Source organism: Charadrius vociferus, unplaced genomic scaffold, assembly GCF_000708025.1.
Source record: "Charadrius vociferus isolate BGI_N301 unplaced genomic scaffold, ASM70802v2 scaffold472, whole genome shotgun sequence".
Classification (NCBI taxonomy): domain Eukaryota; kingdom Metazoa; phylum Chordata; class Aves; order Charadriiformes; family Charadriidae; genus Charadrius; species Charadrius vociferus.
In genome coordinates this window covers 2,250,148-2,265,852 of record NW_009647735.1, presented here as the reverse complement: position 1 = coordinate 2,265,852, position 15,705 = coordinate 2,250,148, and the positions used below count along the sequence as shown (strand labels likewise).

Here is a 15,705-nt window from a genome sequence, read left to right as displayed (position 1 = left end):
GTTCTTGTGTTCCTGGTTTTTTTTTGTTTTCGTCCTTTTTTTTTTTTTTTTTTTTTTTTTTTTTTTTTTTTTTCTGTTTGGTATCTGCAAGTTTACTGCAGGTAACTGTAGGAGGTGGCGCTACTTCCTATCAGTTTTGTGTCAAGGGTGCACTGTTTGCACAGCATTGACATGTGATAAATGCAGCCGCCTGATCATTCACAAACAGAATACTTAAAAAAAAAAAAACAAAACCCAAACTATTTTCCTGTGATGCTAATATCTAAAATATCGTTTGGTATGAATTCTTGGATATAACATGTTTTTAGGTCTTATTTCTGTTTCTCTTCCTACTTTCTATATTAAATTACATTACTAAATGGGAATGAGTCAGAAGACAATTTGACAAGGACCATATAATTCTAGACAAATTACCAAACTAAAAGCTGATGAAATCAGTACATTATATAGCCTTTAGAATCCGAATGCAAATAATAAAGACAAACTAATTTCTCAGCCTTTTCATGGAAATGTACATTATAAATATATTCCTCCCTCTCCAGAATTCTGTTAGCTGTTTAATTTATAAATACCCATAAAAACTATGTACACAATTTCTCTTATACCTTTGCTTTTTTAAGGCATCATTCCTTACTGTCTTTCAATATGAATTATGTTGCATATTGAATAGTCTTTTTGGTATTTTGTTTGAAAAATATTTATTTTTATATTCATCTGTTTTATTAAAACAGTAATGCATTTGCTGATATATATGTATATAGCATATCTTTAAAACGCTGCAATCTTCGACACTATTTTAGTTAAAGATTTTCTTAGAAAAATGTTTTTTCAGTTTAATATCGTATATTATTAAAATGTAAAGCACCTGTTTTTTAAATTCCCAAGCCCAACTAGGAAATAATGGCAGCTTGTTGACTAAATTTACTGGTTGTCTTTGATACTGTTAATGCATATACATAAATGATTGAGAGACAAAAATGTCTTGATGAAATTAATGTATTAGATTCAGCAGAATATTGGATTATATTCCCAATTAAACATCTATTTCAGAAAGTATAGAAATAAGAATGGGTAAATCAAACTGAATCAGAAATACTATCAGAAAATAGAGGTAAGTTCGATCATACGTTTTCAAAGACCATACCTTATTAAATAGCTAATCAGAATTCAAGGGGAATATTTAGAAATCAAATTATAATGTAATATTGAATTGAGACACAATAGAGTTTTCCATACCCTCTGCAAGACAAGAAAGTTACTGTACATCTGTGCTTTTCAGAATGGTACAGAACAAAATTGCAGTTGGTATGGCTATTGTGCATCTGGGTTTTTCCAGACATATCTCTTTTTTCCATCTGAAAATCTATCAATACGGAGTTTTCTGGATTTCTGTATTGCATTTATAGACATCCCACAGCACACTTCAAATACGGCATCTTTTGGGCACTGATATGACAAAAACCTTCAGATCCCTGGTATATTTGATGGCTTTCAGATGCCTCAGAGTTCAACGTATTCATTCAGGCCTGGCGCTGCCAGACTCACTGGGTATGTAAGATCATTTAGAGTCTGCAGAGACACATTATTTCTGGTATAACTGAGGTATGTCAGCCCTGAGGTGCACGTATACATCACCTGAGAAACAGCAGACCTGATGCATCTGGAATTCTCGGATGCACTGCACGTGTGCACTGTTTGTTCACATGTGTTTCTGCCTAGGCAACCTCAGATTACGCCACTATTTGCGAACGCATTAAGATATACCAAATCAGTGCATTAAACTCTCTGGCTTTCTTTTGAAGCTCTTTATTACAATTTAAAATGCATTTTCTTTTATTTTCTTTTTTTTAATAAAGGAGAAGGGGCAAATCAAGTTCACCTATAATGTGTATCCTTTGTAGTTTACAGCTTACAAAAATTAATTTGTCTCAGTGAGTTAAATGAATATACTTTTTTATTTGTTTTCCTTCAATGCTTCATTGAAAATGAAGAAGCTGCAAAATTGGATTATATGCTCATTAGTTTTGCATCAGCTACTTGACGCCAAATTCGTACTCCGTAACATTCATGTTTTGCTATTTACCTCTTAAGCTTTCTTTAACATTTTTCAGAAAATTATTTCTTCAAAATTTCACATTCATTATATCCACTCTAAGCATTGTAGTTAAGTATGTATTACATTGCACTTATCCTTGACGTTTGCAGAAATCAACTAAAATAATACTCAACCATCCCTACTGCAAATGTAAAGTACTGGTTTCTTGAAATGAATAATTACGCCTAGTGTGTATATATTTGTGGGGAGAGGAATCATTTTTAAACTGCAAATACTTAAAAAGGGACTTCAGGTCTAACAATCTCCTTCAGTCCTGGGTACTTTTCTCACGTGTTTTGCAGAGTGACCTTTGACTACAGCAGAAATACCGCTAACATAATTAATTATTTCAAAGACAAATGTTTTCAGAGATTGAAAAATACTGAAAGCAAAAAAAAAGTGCTCCATTAACTTTGTTAATATTAATATTATAATTGCTGCTTTATCTTCAGCAGCTGATTCAAAATGGTACCTATAATATATTATGGAAGGGAAAAATTAAATTCAAAGAAAAATATTTACTTTGTTTACTCAGTGTATGACTATCACTGCAGAGAGTTCAAATATTGACCTTCAGAAGATAGTACTGGGGATGAGCGAACTAAAGAAGACAGAGATTAAAGTACCTTGAAGAACAAGTCAGTAAACATATCCTTGAGCCTGATGCCTTTATGTTGAATTCTAACAGGGGGTGCTGTGGACTGTAGTACAAAAACAGGCAAGCTAGCTGCAAATGTATGAACATGTCTACCTGTCACATCTTGTTCTATGTGGGATGGGTTAATGTGTTGAGAACAACACATTTAGAGAATTCAAGGTTCATGTGAACCTACTCAGAAATGAAGCATGTAGAAGATGGAGAAATACTTGTTTTCATAAAAATGTGTACAAGTTTGGACAAACAAAATCTGAATATTGAGTAATAAAAGTTTCCAAAAGTGCATTAGCCCTGTGACGACCAAGAAATTACTTTTCTACTCAGTCAGGAGGGGAAATTATCAAAGAATTGTTCTGATGAATCAGAAACCCAAATTGCTTAATGTCATCTTTGCATTAATGTTCACTAGGATGCTGAGGTGCATTAACACGGTTAGCATTAGTAATAATGGCTTAAGAACGTGGATCAGCCTAGGGAGAGCAGAGATAAATCTATATTTAAATGATTCCAAAGTAGCTGAGCTCTATGAATTTCATCTTAGGTAGAGAGCCAAGTGAAATAATTTCAGAGTTTTCCTGTAAGGATTTGTGGAGGATAGTGAAAATATGGCATCATTTTTAAAAAGAAGTAAAATGAAATTTTGAAACAGACAATATAAACTGAAAACTTGAAGAAATCATCAAAAAGCATTAAGCGCCTAGATGATAACAAGGAGATAAATGCCAGCCAGCATGACTGTTCAGAACAAATCATGTCATAACAACTTTCTTTTTTCTGACAAGATAACAAAGCTTACTGGGAGAAAAACATTAGTTGTCAGAAGTCATCTTGACTTTTGTATGACTTCTGACACTATTTCACATTACATTTTCAAAATCGAGCTAGGATGGCATTTTTTAAGTGTAATAAATATAAGAGATATGAACAACTTGTATAGGTGCTCCTGAAAATTTATCAGGGAATCACTTTTAAAGACAGACAATGCTCTGAACGCATTCCAGGCAAATTCTGTTTCTGATGCTGCTCCATGTTTTTATTACAGACAAGCATAAGAGAGAAATAAGGTTTAAGTGTCACATCAATATAGGATAGCAAGTCACAAACTTTTTCGGAACAGAATTTAAATTCAGAGAGCCATCTTTGCCTTTGTCCTTTTTGAAATTTAGGCAAATTTTTACTTGTCAAAGACGTGCTCACACTTGCATGTGAGTAATTACCTAAATAAAACACAAGCTAAGAAATGACAGTTGAGGTAACAGCTAGATTATGCTGAATTGTAAACAAGCTGTGATTCAAAAATGGCGGGGTGGAGGTAAAACTTCATCTTTTCTTTGGTCAGGAGAATTGATGAGATTAGTTTTGCAGTTCATTCCAGGCCTACAATTCTTCAAATTTCTGAATTATGTTAAAATTATTTTCTGTCTTCATAAAGTACTCTTCATTAACCAGCACAGTACATATATATAAATATATATTAATATATATAATATATATTATAATATATATTATATATTAATAAATATATAAAAGATAAATTAATTTTTCCTCATTATTTAATTAGAACATGATAAAACACAAATACCATTTATTTGACATGTCTTTTTTAAAATTCAGTATGTTCTCAAAGTGCCTCATTAAGTGTGCCTATGGCCAAAATCCAGAAAATAAACACGTTGATAAGGAATCTTAGAAGCATAATATTGCAAGAACACCAGGTAATGAAATGAAATATTTTAATTTTGTTCTTGATAAGGCGATTATTTATATTCTTATGGTGACCACTTCTCTTTTGGATATTTGTTGAAGGTACCTAATTAACCTGCTATAATATTTGTGAAATTCAGTGTAATCAAGTAACAGTTCAGTTATCAGTATCACTTACAGATTTTGATTGTGGATCATCTTGCCTCTGCGATGTAAATCATACCAGCTATCAGCAGCAAACTGGATACCAGTTAGAGACATTAGACATCCTAAGGACTTTATCACAGCTTTATCACACCAATGTGACTTCAGCTTTGTGGTGCACTGTATGTGCTTTAGCAGTGATAAGGCAGGAGACAAAACTGCAACTTCATCAATTCAGATTGTTTGTGCAGCAAGATTTACAATGCAACTCATTGGGTTTTTTTCCCTCTTGTTTGTTACTGCTTATTCAAGAAAACTGCGGTCAACCCCCACGTAGGCAAACTCTCTCCTCTGCAGCTGTTTGAGCTCTGACCCTCTGTCTGTTGGGCAGTGATGTGGAGCTGGAGATTGAGAGCTGCTGTTTTCCTAGGTCAAATCATAGGACCACAGCATCTGTTAGAGATAAACCGCATCAGTTGACTGAGAAATAAGAAAAATAATTCAGTTAGGAAGCCATTTCTGAACACAGATAAAATAATGATAAAGTTGATGCACCTGTACTAAATGCTTGCTGATATTATCATGCCACGTCAGTAACTGTCTCAACCTCTGTCTTAAAATTTCTACTGCAATTGTCTCCTTTATTATTTATTCTTCGTAAATATAACAGCTGAAGATTGTGTTTAAGTTTTTAGGGTATGGGTAAAAAACTTTGATCCAAAAGAGTATGGAAAATTGTACTCTGTTTTGATGACTGTTAAGGTAGTAAATTGAGGTAGTAACAATGACAGAAAATGATGTAGCAAACTAAGAAATAAGCAATTGAAATGTATAATTTAAGTTAACAGAGAGACTGCTAACTTCTAACCTACCTAAATTAAAAGTTCACACTGACAATTCCTTCAGAAGTTGGAGCTTTCAAAACTGCCTGTTTTAAATATATTTTATTGCTAGTATTAACACAAACCTGCCACTTTTCTCAGTTGGCATTAGTTAAAATAACTTTTGCCATTTGGGATTACAAGTACAAGTGTGCATATCATTAAAAAGAGGAGCTTCAGCATACCACTGAAAGTACTGGAGTTTTGTTCTTCCCCCCAGACAGGGTAATATACAGATGAATGCCACTATGATTCATAACAGGATGATTTTGGGTTAGGATATTTTGAATTCTCCTATGAATAGAAAGCACGTATTTGGTGGGGTAATTCCACTGGAAAACAGAGGTTCCAACCAAACTGCAGAGCCACTGCAGTCGCGGCCACATCATGATTTCATGTTACAAAGAGGGGTAGGTCCACTCTCCCCAGTAAGCTGTTTTCCTTTGGAAATTGTGTATTTATTTTTTTAACAGAGGAGGTTAATCATAAAATTATTTTCCAGGCTCACTGAAGAGCAGATTGCTCTTATTAGCATGTGTACTCCCTCCGTTGTTGATCTTTTGCTACTAGGGAGACTTCATGCATTCCTTTATTGGCATCCTGTGTCTACAGTAGAGTTTTATGTGTGCAATTTGCTGTATATAGATAGTTAAGAAATGGGCTTTCCTATGTACAAAGCAAATACTTTCTGTAGTTTATTCTGTGGAGAAGCACAGTAAGATCCGGTCTAGGTCTTCTTTAGTTGCACTATAGTACTATATGAATCATTCTTGTTCAACTGCTCAAGACAAACATTTTAAAATTTTACTATTATATAAATGCCTATTCAAGAGTGACTGCCTATGGGATTTTGTTCCTGAATTTTGGGGCTCGGTTTTGAAAATTGCTCAGCAGTTTATTGCAGACCCATTCCCAAATTTCAAGAGACTTTAAAATAAGGAGTCAGCTGGCCTCCACTTCTCTGGAGTCAGAATGATAGGTTGGGAAAGGCCACGGAGCGAGTCCCATTGGCCTGTGTGGCTTTGCATGCAGTGTCCCACACTGCCTGCCCAAAAGGACTCAGGGTGGTAGCGCAGCTCCACTGGGAGTAAAATCCACAGCCCTTTGATAGATGCCCAGAGTGCAAAGTTTCTAGTGAGCTGGTGTAAATTGTTGAATTCACTAAAAGGACTGTAGGAGCAAAAATCAGTAAATCTTTCTTCTGATATTCGATGGCCGTTAGATTACACAGTACGACTAGGGACTTTATCACAGCGACCTGTCAGTGTTTGTAATATAGCAGGAGTTTTCAATTTAAATAATGATTCTCTTCCTGATTCAGACTAATCTGAACATGAAACTTTACTATAAACATTATGATGGCATTACATGAGAACAGTTATTTCCATAGCACGAGATACTTTCTTAAAAATTGTGGCTCTAGCAATATCTAATCAGTCTGGAGAGGACACTGCCTGTATATCCATGAGTGTTTTATTATAATAGATATATATCTATATTCAATGATGAAGCGAGTGTCTCAGACAAATCATTTAAATTAATGCCATCTTAAATCACCATTCAAGAACATTATCCTCCAGGAGAATTAACACTGTATTCATTTACATTATGCAATAAAGAATAATAACTAAGAGAAATATTTTAGGTAAAAAGATAGGAATATGCATATTACTATCTTAAAATTAACCTTTGTTCTGATAATGCCAAATGTAGTGGGAGCTACTTATCTCAAATATCAATGTGCCTTTTTTCTCCAATCATAAACAACGCTTGAGTTCACTTTTTACTCTTTGTTTGCATGTATATAAAAAATACCATCTTACTATTCACAAATAGGAAGTTTTAAAGCAGATATTTTGACATTACAAGTAACTACTGAAAATTAGTTTAGAATTAATCAGATGTAAAGTCTGCATGCCATTCCTTTAGAACTACCTTGATAACTACACAAAGTTAAGCAGATGCCATATAGGGATAAGGAAATTACAAGAACTGAATTACAAAAGTTGAATCTTGCTCTGTAACTATGGTTCATCAGTAATAAAATCAATTCCCATACACTGATATCAATAGATGTTTTTGAACTAACTTAAAAGTTTGATTAGAAAATACTAGGGTAAATACTGATGTAGGAAGCAGCAACTTCATAGAAACTGAAGCCATGATGTTGTTTATACCAGTGATGATTAGGGCCTGTGGTAATTATTTATTATAGCAACCAAAAGCCTATTCTTTTCTTTGAAACAGCGTGCTTAACCCCTAACACGCTGATTCAACCACTTCCTGCAGAAGAAGGAAATACTTCCCTGCATGGCAACGGTATGTCTGATATACTGAATACTGTTGTATGACTCATTTTTAAACAAAACTATAGTTTAATTAATATTCATTTTTCCTAAGACAAGCAAGAAAATCAATGCTAAGTCATTGTACATTGAAATTTACCACGCACTATGTGATAGAATGTAAACTGTGAGGAATACTTCATTGTCTTGATTAAGGCACTCCAACAGTACATGAAGCATTCTGCAGTCGTCACTGCAATGCATGATTTCAAATCCAATATTACATGATTATGTTGGAGGTAAATTAAAAGTCATGAAGGAGAAATTCAGTGAGGTTGACTGCTTCTTGCTCACCTTTCTTGTAGATAGTGATAATAGTTAGATAATATAATAGCATCTTTCTAAAGAACAAAAAATGATGCGACCAGAAGGCATGGTATAGCACTATCTCAAGCTGTCCAAACGTACAAAATGAAAAGTAATGACTAAATGCTGGACATGAGCTTGAGGCATTTTTATTTAGAGGACACACACAAAAAACCCCAAACAAGCCAATGGCAAAAACGTTTGGTTTAAATCCAAGCATGACTATTGTCAGATGAAACTAATTAAGTCCATGTTTCTTACTTCATTAAGCGCCTTTCAGAAAGGCCCCTGATGGGAGAGACCATGGGGAAAACAACCTGCTTTATGCTATCCCCTTTCACTATTGTCGGGAAAAGCAGTAAAAAGGGGAGCTTGGGAGACATAAATATAAGAGAAAAATGAATGTGAAGTGGTTCTGTCTCCAGTGAACAGAACTTTGAAAAGCCAGAGAGTAACAGAATCAATAGCAACAATCCTTACCCCTATCATTTTGAGCCTTACAGCTAATCAGATATGGACGCTGCTGTGACGTTTTCTTTAAGACCTCTTGATTCATGAAAACTCAAACCACTACCATAATACCTTAATAAACACTTCTTACGTCTTTTTTGTACTTCATCAAAGGCAAAGGGACTCTCTTCTTGTGCTTGCCATGACCATTTCATTTTTTGCATCTTTTTATTTTCTACTTTTATCTGTTTAGATTCTAACAAAGCAATAACAAGACTTATGTTTCACTTCAAAGGGAAAAGGTGATAACCCCCACTTCAGCTGGGGGTACCACTTTAAATTTCACTTCACTTTACATAACATTTCCCCAGTAATGTAAAATTCTATGGGCTTGCTCCAAAATACCTTCTCACCTGATTCAGCTGATCTGCTGGATACCTCATTCAAGGCTAAGCACTACTGCAATGGAAAAAAAAATAAAATGTGTGATTCTTAACCTATTTAGCCAGTGTGCCCTGTTAAACAGGTGTGCTGTAGGACTATTTAACAGATCAGTCTCAAAGCTACTGTTCTTTCTCTCCAAATAAAGGGGAAAGGGAACGTTTGTTACTCTCTTAATCTATAGCTCAGGAGTAACAAAGGATACAACAAGGAAGTGATTAAAGCCAAAATCACCTACTTATTTGTTAAGACTCTTCTTACTCCTGACCTGAAGTTGTTTCATGTTGGGATCTTCAGACTTTTTGCGTTTGTGCTTTTCCTTTTAGCTTCTCATAATTGCAGATTGTTTTAAAGAGTGAGAAAGAATGTGTATAAAGATATGATCAGCCTCACAGAAAGCGTGAGGTAGACTGAAGTTCTCTATTCTATAAGGTCTTGTTAGCTACATAGTTTTATCTGGGGTCAATTCCTCCTTCTTAATTGTGTAATTATACTCTGAGAGTGTTTCCCTCTGTTATAGCTGAATATTTCCACCTGTTCATAGGTACAGCTATCCTCATACCAACGTACTCTCCAGCTAGTTGTTATCTTCTGGTTTTCTGTGTCAAAAACATAACTCAAACTTAGGTCTAGAAAGGTATTGAAATAACTTAACCTGCTATATTCATATCCAGCTCAATTGAGTGGATTTGCTTTGAAGTCAATACAAAAAAACCCAGCATACGCTGAATACCCTTCTGTGTATACCAGAAGGAATTGTCTACGTTATAAATTATGTAGGGTATTATGCTTTATCTTCTGCTCTTATCCTTGGTCACTGACTTTCACTTTTATAATATCTGAGAAATATCTTAGTATTCATTATTATATGCATTTTTGCTAATGTCAGAAATTAATGTCCACTGGACATCGAGTAGGCTTCCTCAGAACCGTAGGTTTTTTGAGAAAGCAGCTTACAATAATTGCTTATTGAGGAAACCTCTATTCGTTAGGCCACAGCATCTTTTTAAGACAGAAAGAGAGTTGCCTTTACAACCTGTACAGATAGGCGATTAGGTCTACTTCTATTTGGTAGTATCAAGTGTGTTTAACACTACTTCTGATGATATATCTGAAGAAAACCTGTACTCTTGATGCCGTTGGTGACTTGGCATTTATCCTGGCAGATAATAGCGATATCTGCTCCAACAAGCCAGGGTCTGTGTCAACGTCAGCTCACTGTAATTGAATTGAAATAAAAACATGTAATCTAAATAAAAGTAGTATATGAAATCAAATGAAAAATAAAGAAATGCTGAAAAGCATAAGTGGAACTGATATGAATTGTGGAAAATATTGCTTATAGTATTATTATGACAGATTTTTTCCCCCGGAGTGCCTGTACTATTGACTATTCTAGGCTGGAGGGAAGCAAGATCACATTAGAATGTGATCTTACAGAAAATAACAAAGCAATTTTATCACGTGTGTCCACTAAAACATGTATTATAACTTTTTCTGGGGTTGCAATATAACAATAACTAAATGAAGCATGTGATAACATACTATCATAGCTTATCTTGATAGAAAAAGCCCAAATCTTTCCTTAGGTTTGTTTTCTGCCTCCTGAAGAAGGAATTGATTATTTAGGTTGTTTACAATCTGTATTGTTTCCGTGAAAATATGCTAGAAGACATGCCTTAAAACTACTCATTGTGTTGCGTAGTCTCCATCCTTAGAGGTTTTCAAGACCCAGCTGGATAAAGCCCAGAGCAATCTGGGTTGTTCTCACAGCTGACCCTCTTTTGAGCAGGGATTGGGCTAGAGACCTCCTGAGATCCCTTCCAACCCAAATTATCCTGTGATTTTAGGGTCCTATGACTCCTGGTAATTTGAAAAACAGGAAAGATGTAATAATATACTTAATGAGTATTTCAATTGGAGAGTAAAAAGTCCTTAAGTAGATTAATATAAACACTTATGTGTTACAGTCTAAATGTTTTAAGGTTGTCCTGAAAGCATTGATGCTCATCTCTCTGGAAATTATGATGATCTAGATTCTTTTGGGAAGCTGCTCAGTTTCTCACGCAGTTTTCGCTTATGACTGTAGAAAACTGGTATTAGTTGTTTAATCTTTGTGCACATTCTACTGTGTTCCTACTGACCATGTTTCTACCAGCGAGATCAAATGAGAGCTAATCAAATGTTTTAGGGGTAGGTCAGCCTTTCCTGCTCACCTTTTGCTAGACACTGTCTGCTGAACACCTCTTTGTAGAATAATATTGAGGCTTCCTCCAAATTCAATGTGAAATTTGATGTATTAAATTGAACAGGAAAAGCTGAAACTATATTTATGTTGCTTCTGGGTCAGGACCCTTTTGTGCTGGGGTCTTACCTTTCTATCTTGCCATGGGTGTACAGATAACCTTAATATATTGTAAGTCTTTCCTCCAATAATCTGCATTAGAAATTGGTCTTGCATTTGAGAGAGAGAGAATTTGGGGTACGGGAAAACCAAAAAGACCTCAGCAACAGTTTACAGAATGAAAAAGTAACGGATGAGGAAGTTAGGAGTCTAGAAATTAGAAATTTCACATTGCAGCTATGTCATTCTCCAAAATTATTTTAAAATATGGTTATGATTGAAAGCTAATTATTAGAAAAGGTAAAAATGTGTGGGTTTTACCATCAATTGATTTACAATATGTCACAGCAGTAGCCAGTACACGTGAAATAACAGCCTTTCACTTAATGGCATATGAGGAACAACAAAGGATGTTTTAGGAACTGTAGAGACTTAAAAGAAAATAACTTGTGAAAATTCAAAGATGAGGTATCAACCTGATGTATTATTCAAAATATATAAGGAAATAATTCCAGATTATAGATGAAGAATAAAAGTTCATTAGCTTGCTAGTAAACATATCAGAGCTCTGGTGCTCCACGGAACGGGCCAAACTGTCCTTCCAGTTTGAACAACTGCCTCTGTTCTTTTACTAATTGTATTAAGTTCAGGTTCGAATTCACGGTAACATTAAGTGAAAAAGTATAAGGAAACTTTAAACAGCTAACTAGTAACTGCGCTATATATTGAATGAAGGAGGTAAGAGGCACATATGAACTCTACTGCTTTGTGGCATGCCATGGGAGCTTCACGCTGAGCAACTTTATTGGCATATTGTAACACCGAGCCACCCTAAATTTCTTTTATAGATGCATTTGGGATCCTTTGAGTGAATTAAAAAACCAAATTAAGACAAAAAATCAGTCCTGACTTACAACCTTGTTCCCTTCTGTGCTTTTCTCACTGCTTCATTGTGTTCTGACTGAACAGTCTGGCTCCTGCCTGATCACAACACTGTAACTTCCCAGGAAGCTGTCTGACACTGCTTGTAAATTCACTGTGACAAGATATATCAAGAGACTGAGCTGGCCGTACTGCTGGATGGTTTTACTAGGTCAAGCAGCTCAGACAGAAAGAGCAAAAGTCCATCCTAAGCCACTGTACTGGCACATAGAAGGGGTGGGGTGTGTGTGGGGGATGTAAGTAATGGCGTTGGAGGGAAATGGCTTTCCATGTAGTTTTCTGTAAACTGAATGACCAGCTGGATGGACTAGAGGCCATATCTTCTGTGAACGTCCTCTGTGAGAGAGTCATGAAAACCATGACTCAAAACAAGCGTTTGGATCTAAATGTTTTTCACAAAGTATTGTGCTAAAAGATATTTATGTAGGTTTGGTTTAAAACTCTTAATACAATTGTAGTTCAGTGTTTACATATGTCTTGAATTACACTGCTTGACCCAGAAAAGAAGCACAAAATTCTCCAGTATATTAGAAAAAAATGGCGAACTTTCTGCAGATAGATATAGTTGTGATGTCCAAAGTAACTGATGTTTCTCATTACTCCAATTAAATTACTTTGTAGTAAGAATCAATTTCTGCCTTTTTCCTACCTAGCCTAAAACTATTCTGGTGGCACTAAGATCCTACTAATCCCTAATCTTCTATCTCTTTCTTTTTCTTACTTTACCCTCTGATACGTAAATAACAGTATGGTTCACAAATAGGCAATACTGGCAAGTTTGGGTTCTACACGTATTAATGTTTGGTTAGACCAATATACATACATGATAAGTGTAATTTCCAACGGTAGAACACCATACTTCTTGTTCAGAGTATATCTTTACTCTCCTCCTTATCAGCAAGTATCTTTTTGGTTTCTTCTTTGTATTTTGGATTGAATAAACAAAAGTCAAGCGCTTTTAATAGCACATTATGAGGTGCCTTCAATAGCAAATCCACAGATGGGCTTAATTTTTAGGTTTCTAAAAAATGTTTTCTTAAAAAAACATTTTCTTTTGGCTTTTTTATTTTGTTGAGGAGGGTTCAAACTACAAATCATTGTTAAATTTTAAGTAAAACTTTCAAGGCCTCAGAATTTTAATACTCAAAATACTGGTTCCTGGTGTACCATATGGACCAATAAAAAACTCCCAAAAGCTGCTTCCTGAGCTTGCAGCACACTCATACAACTAGTTATATATCTATTGTGTTACAGCATGCACACACGTCCCCAAAATGTGATTCTGCATTTATTTGCAGGTCCATCCTGCACAGGGGTTATAATTCACATAGCTGAATTCATGAATTGCTTTAACACAATTTTGACGTACCTTGCTTGGATAGACAGTGAGAATGCACCCTCTTTGTACTGGGATCCAAGAGTGCCCCCAAAGTGGGTAATGGTATACAGTAACAATATGCCATTCCCCAAATTATAAACAAGGTCTCTTAAAACTGAGACACTGAAATATTGTAAAACTTGAAAAAGTAAATCTTTTTTAATCATTCAAATCTTATGTTTTCTAAATACCTGGAGCTGTTGCTCTCTGAAACAGAAAAGAAAAGGCAGCATACATTTCCATGCTCCGTGGCACGCTCAGGGTCTGAGCCCTCCTTCCTGCTCACCAGAGAGGCAGGGGTGTCTCTGATCACGGCAGACTGCAACTGCCTTCCAGGCTGTCACCTGCCTGGGCACTACAGAGGCAAAGGGAGAATGCAGAACACAGTGGCAGTAAAGCCTGCACGGAGCAGGTTATACGATACGTTTTGGCAAGTCACATCTGCCCTAGGGTCAAAAGGGTGGGCCAGAAATGGTGTCCCCAGAGCTGGTCTTTCTCCTTGCATTTTCACTAGGTGTAAGGCAAAGGCAAATCTTTTACTCTAAACAGATGACTATCTAAAATATGAACCCAAATGGATCAAAACTGAAGGTAATGTTTGAACCAATATCCTCAGTCTGGAAACAGAGGTTTTTAATTACTAAGCTTTTGATTTATCACCATGGTCACGGCAGAAATGCAAAGAACTTATTTCCACCAAAGACACAGAACATGACTAAGATAAAATTACAGAAATATTTTTGTCTGCGTGTGTGTATATCTGCATCTCTATTTCTTCACATTTTGAAGCGTTCTCAAATGGTATGACATGGAGACACAGAGCTTTCCTGAGCATCTGTGCTAAATGAACACTGTAAAAGAGGTTTCCCTAGCAACGCAAACCATATGTAATAGCTTAAAATAGCTTTTCTCCAACTCCTAGGATTTCTTAGTGGTTTGCTCACAATTTCCATTTAAATCAAGGTATATTTGCCCAGTTGAAAAAAAGGTTCTTCATTTTCTCAACTTCTATTAAAATGCACAAGCTTTGAAAATGCTCTTTTCTTGCACGTATGCTTCTCTTCCTCTTGACTTCTAATTTATCAGGTAAACTGAAGCAAAGCAAACGGTGACAGTGGCTGTCCACTTTATCAAATGTATTCTCTAGATATTTGCTATCAAAACATTTTATTGTAAGTATATTGGTGGTCTCTACTGTTTGTTGTAATCGAAAACTTCTAGTTAAAGTAGTAGACTTTGTGTCGTTTTTGTGATATTATTATCATGAGATGATAAACTGTGCAACTATATAGTATAATGCATCAATCATAATGTGCATTCATTCGACTTCGTGGTTTAGCAGCAGTTTTTAGGCAAATTATGAAGCTTGGAAACACAGATCAGTTCTTTTGTGTCCCTAGGAAAATAGGTATCAAATGCTATGTTTAATATGAGCAAACTGATACCAAGAGGTTAAGTGATTTCTCTGAGTTTATATAAGCAGCAAACAACAAATCTGAGACAGAACCCATGGGTATTGATTTTCAGATCATAATGCAACTAGTCAGTAGGTCATACATTAAAAAAATTAGAAGCTGTCTGAGAGAGCTTGAATTTGATTAAATCAAATGTCAATGTACAGGTAAGATATCTAGACTCATCTCCAAAGATTTTCAAAATATACATAGCAAAACCAAAGAAAGAACCAGGTATCAGACACTGCTTTCTTTTCCAATGAATATGGTAAAAAGGGTGATAGCTGAGAAAACACCGAAGAAAACATTTAATCATGTGCTTTTCATGTGCTGTTTCATTTCTAAATAAGGTGGCCTCGAGCAACTGTAGAACACAGCATGAGAATGCAGAACCTATTTCCTGACAAAACATGTTTAAGCTGTAGTATTTAGATACCATCATACCATATCATATTTCAAGCTCAAATTAAGTAATGGCTACTAGGTAGGGTGTTCCTTTAAATACTTTTAGTTATCCTTCTTGTTACCTTTGAGCAGCAGACTTTTAGTGAAATATCCTGATT

At 35.4% G+C, this 15,705-nt stretch overlaps 1 protein-coding gene across 1 annotated transcript in view; it reads right to left on the bottom strand.

Moving 5' to 3' along the window:
- The window catches only part of KLHL4 (kelch-like family member 4), a 43,151-nt gene that overhangs the window by 18,325 nt on the left and 9,121 nt on the right, over positions 1-15,705 (bottom strand). The gene's annotated exons all lie outside the window — the stretch shown is intronic.